This window comes from Hydra vulgaris, chromosome 14 (assembly GCF_038396675.1).
Source record: "Hydra vulgaris chromosome 14, alternate assembly HydraT2T_AEP".
NCBI lineage: Eukaryota > Metazoa > Cnidaria > Hydrozoa > Anthoathecata > Hydridae > Hydra > Hydra vulgaris.
Genome location: NC_088933.1, coordinates 37,085,001 through 37,090,421, shown reverse-complemented (window position 1 = coordinate 37,090,421; position 5,421 = coordinate 37,085,001).

Genomic DNA, 5,421 nt, shown 5'->3' with positions numbered 1-5,421 from the left:
GTATGGTATCAACTTAAAATTTTTCAGACTCGCTTTTAATATAATGAAAAAGATCCTGTACCAAAACAAAAGAAAAACATTAGGCAGTTTTTTATTAAATAAAAAAAACATTTCGAAAACAAAAAAGGGGCATTTTTGACCATATTTGGACTTTAATATCTTTTTATCGAGTTATCATAATAAAATAAAAGTGGTAGGGGACATCCATAATAACTAAAGGAACAACTCCTGAAAATTTTATGCAAATTGGTTATAAGAATCAAGAGATAATTACCGCAAAGTCGTGAATTTTAAAGAACTGAGAAAAACACATTTAAACAAAAAAAAACATTAAACACTTCAAATAAAAATATAAAAACACAAAAAAAAGCCTATTGACAAGTATTATTTTACTATAAACATATATATGTTTATAGTAAAATAATATTTTTATATATGTTGTGGAGTAAAACTAACGCAAAATTAAAATAAAATATGTTTAAAAAAAGTGATAGTATTAATAAACAATACTATTATTATAGTAGTATTTCAGTTTGAAAAAAAAAGTTTTTCTTTTGATTTGCGATTTAGTTTCAATTTTAACTCTTATCAACTTAATTAAATATTTGTTTATAGTAAATAAATAAAAAGTAAATATAGACTAAAATTCTCCTGCACCATAACATAAACTCTCTTCTTCCTCATCTTTGTCCAAAAATCCCTTACGAATACTTCGTAACTGCTTTCGCCTGCTTTTTTCCTTTTCATTACATTTTTTTTTTCCATATTTCTAACTCTTTTCAAATCAGATGATGCCAAAAAACTTGAAGAATAATGCCCTAGTTTTAAATAAAGTTTTTCAAAAACTCTATTGATACCATTAAGCCCATCATTAAAATTAATGATTGCAGAACAGCAACCTAAATTTAATACATCAATTCCAACAAAAACATCTTTTGGAAAACGTTTCCAAACTAAAGCATTTAAAGACTCGTTGTTATTTTGTGTTGATCCATGTTGGCATTTTAAAAGAAGATCTTCAGACATTAAATCATTAAATATTGGTTTTATAAATGTTTTTATAGCATTAGGTAAACCTGGTTTTTCTTTATAATCTTTATTTTGGAGTTTTAATCTTTGGTACTTACACCATGAATCTTTGGTTTTCGGACAAAGAATATGCCTTGCATCAGATGAATCTGCTACACATGAGTGATGTAAAACTGCTAAAATATTTTTACGCATCTGATAAAGATTATCAATGTTTTGGCGAATAGCATTATCGTAATAATTTTGAATTTTGTTAATTTCCTTTTCAGTCTGCCTACCTTTGCCACGAAGTGACTTTTTATCTTCTAGATCATTTTTGTTGGTACATTTTTTCAAGTTTCGCAGTCTAGTGCCCATACGTTTTTGGACATGACCTACACATTCACCTTTTTTAACTGTCTGTCCTGGATAGGGATTAGCTGCAAGTATGGCTGGATACGAGGAAGAATCACTATCACCAATGTATCGAACATATCTAAATTTTCTTTCCTCAATAGAGTACTGAAAACATTCAACAATACCCTTTGCCTCCATTGATCCAGAAGATCCTTTGTGATTAATAGAGCAGACATGATTGTCTTTAAATATCATATATTTTGAAGAACCTTTGTGTGCATTCCAATACTCACAAGATTTGCACTTCTTAGAAAGTATGCGATAATCTATACATTTTTCATTTGTTTTGCTAATTATAGTAACTAATCCATTGAGTTATGAGTATCCTCTCTTTTGCCAAGCTCCGTTTCCTGAAATGTCCTCGTCAATTACAATATGATCATCATAATTTTTTTTCAAACTTATTATTCGTACTTCTTTAGCTGCATCATTCGTGCTCGCTTCGGCAATGTAATTGTTAGAGTTGGCAATTTCTTCGTTTAATGAGTTAAAAGAAGATTTGTTCATAGGATCAGGCATATTCATTAAACCACAGAATTTTTTAATACTAGAGTATCCTTTACCTATTTCTCGAAAAGCTAATATTATTCTTAAATTAACATCAAAAGTTTTCGGACCGGCTTTTACTGGTTTGCTTATAGTTTTACTAGAATAAAACTTTTGCTCCCATTGGCAAGATGCACATGAAATAAATATACAGTGTGATAAACCTTTTTAAAGTTTAGCATCATGGTTAAATTTAACATTTGCAGAACATTTTGGACAGCAGCCTATGGCAGTAATTATTTCTTCTAAAATGTTAGTGTTCATAAAAATATAGCAGTCATTGGACTGATCATCATTAGCAGAAAAATTATTTTTATTTACAAAATCATTATTTACAATATCGACGGAAGATTTACTACTGCAACAGGATGACAATATCTTCATTTTTTTTGTAGAGCTACATTTGAATTGCAGTTCTTCTAAATTAGATAGATTTTCTTCAGCTACAACGTTTGATGATTTATGTTGGTTCCCTCTGAAGAGTCTACGTTTCTTGCTATACCTTATTTTATTTCTTTTATCGTTATTTCCCATTATTTTAGTTGTAATTTAACCAAAGTATAGAAGACAGAAAATTAGCTAAGAATGTTGTGGTTGTTGTAAGAAAGTTGTGGTTGTTGTAAAGTATTAGACATTTACTAAAGAAATTCCTAAAAAACCATGTAACACACTGCACCAAAAGCATTTAATAATAAACAAAAAGTAGTTTTTGAGTAGCAGTCACCACAAATGAAGTTTTTTGTTATAATTTTTATGGTAATTTATGGGATAACTTCTTTTTTAGCTACATAGCAACGGAATAAACAATCCGTTGTTACGGACAAATTTATGAAAATGCCTAAACCGCATTATTAAAAACTGATTTTGAACAGGGTTACCTTTATTTTTATATAAAACTTATATGAAATTTGTAATCTACGATAATTATATTACTTAAAAACTTTAAAATTGAAAAAATGATTTTTTCGGTTTTTAATAGTGGTCTATCACCTTAAGCCATATTTTTTGGAAGAATCAAACTGCAAATTAACTAACTCTTCACATTCTGGACGTTTAGGAAGCATTATTACTTTTTCAAGCAAATTAAAGCTTATAATAAAGTTAAAATCTTCAACTATATTTTGAGGATCTTGTAAATCGCTTTGTTGAACATTTTCTTGGAAGATGATGAACGTTGTTATGGATAAAAGTTGATATTGAATAATTTAAAACAAGTATCATAAGTGTATACCAAGGTTTTTTTTGTAAAGAACAAATTAAAAATCTACAATAGTTATATTAGTCAAAAAATGAATTTTTCAGTCTTGATTACTAAACAACTCCTCTTAAGATAAATTGCTAATAAACAATCAGAACAGATCATATTATTAAACTATGTTTTTATATATAACATTTCACCTAACTATAACATTTTACATAAAAAAATGTATTTACTTAAAATCTCATTTAAATTTGGACAAGCAATCGTGATTTAAAGAAGATTTTTTTTTATAAAAAGAATCTTCGGTTCGGATTTTTTCGGTACAAACATTTTCATTTTATATACGGCAAAGTTTATTATTGTAATATTTTTTTCGTTTTTTCATAATTTACAAACCTAATATTTTAACGGAAATATTTCATAGTCAGCAAAATATTATACAGACGCACAGTGGGCCAGTAGGTGGACAAAATGGGAAAAATTTTAGTTGTCTAATCTTGAAAACCTATTTAATTTTAGAATCTACATATCAGGTAACCAAAAAAGTTCGTGCGGTTTTTCTGTATATAATAAAAACACACAAAACGACAAAAGTAAGTACATTTATTCATCAAAATAGCAAGTTCTTGGCAAGTTTGGCTGGAGTCAGACTCGACAGCGTCCTTCAGTTCATCCTCATCAACCAACAATGGGCGTCCAGAACGCGGCAGGTCTTGGATGGACTCATCTCCCGAAGAGAATTGCTGAAACCACTTCTGTGCTGTGCGTTCACTTACTGTACCTTCTCCAAATGCTGTGCAGATGTTTTTGGCCGCTTGTGTTGCATTCCTTCCAAGTTTGAACTCGTAAAATAAGCAAGATCGAATAATCGTTGGTTGGGTTGCCATCCTTTCTTTACACAAGACCTTTCCTGTAAGCTCGTTACAAGCCTACACTATATATGCAGCAACTGCGCGTGACACACGCGTTCTATTACGCAACAAAGCTACTTGCCTTGTGCGATGTGGGTGTTGTAAAAAATGCTAAAAACAATTCAATTACCAAAAACCGCACGAACTTTTTTGGTTACCTAATATATTAGGAGAAATCTATTGATAATTTATTTATATTAAATCCCTTAGTTACCAGGACTCTAAGCATTTGAATATTGAGATAAAATAAAAAATAATAAAAATTATAAATAAGTAATTAACGGTGACATCAACGTTGTGTTATATTTCAATTACATCTACGTTTTTGAAACAAAAAATTAGTACATGTTGTTCTAGAGTATTTAGAGATAAGAAAAACCAATGTGTGAAATAAATTTGTCATAGCATGTTATCTCAGTTATACTTTGAAAATCACAGATTAAAAAAAAAATTTCTTAAGAAACTTATTTTTTGCCGCACAATAACTAATAATTACCGCAATTTGCTATGTGTTGTCTTATATTTATTTGAGCTACATGATGCTTCAATCGAGTTTTAATTGATTGCTCGTCCCCTTAAATCCCCGTTCAGATTTTATGTATGTTTTAACTTGGTTGCTATGGTACTAAATTTTGCATAGCAACAACTCATTTTTACATTAACGTTGTTTTAACAGTATTTTACTTGCGCTAAATACACAATATTGGGGGTATGTATTAAAATGAGATTCAGAATTCTTATGAGGTTAACTTTTTTTGGTTACTATGGATACCTTACTTTGCATAACATAGCAACAACATATTTTCGGTAGTTGTTAGTAATTTAATTACTAACACTGATAGTAATTTAATTACTTTTAATTTTAATTACTAACACTTGTAGTAACTTAATTACTAACAAGTATTAGTAGTCCAGGCGGCATATATATTATAATATTTTACTTTTAAATACAAAATACTTGTTACAATAATTATTTAGATATGGTTTTGTTAAACTTAGACATTCATAATTTTCTCCAAAAAAACAATCTTAGTATTTCAAAACAAAATATTACTGAAGATATATTAAAATTTATTCAGCCAAAATTTGCTGATTTTAAAGACGTTTATTTTAGACATGCTGTTCAACGATTTGTTTACTTGTATAAAAAAAAGTGGAAATCTGCAAACTATACTGTGAAACTATACTGAAAAATTTTGAAAAGAAGTTTATGAACTGGCTTAATGAATATTTAATTGTCAGAAAAAAAGACAATGAACCAACTGCAAGTAGACGTGGTCGAAAACCAGTTGCATTTGATAATAGTTCTAATAAAACTAAAAAACGGCGTGTATCTTG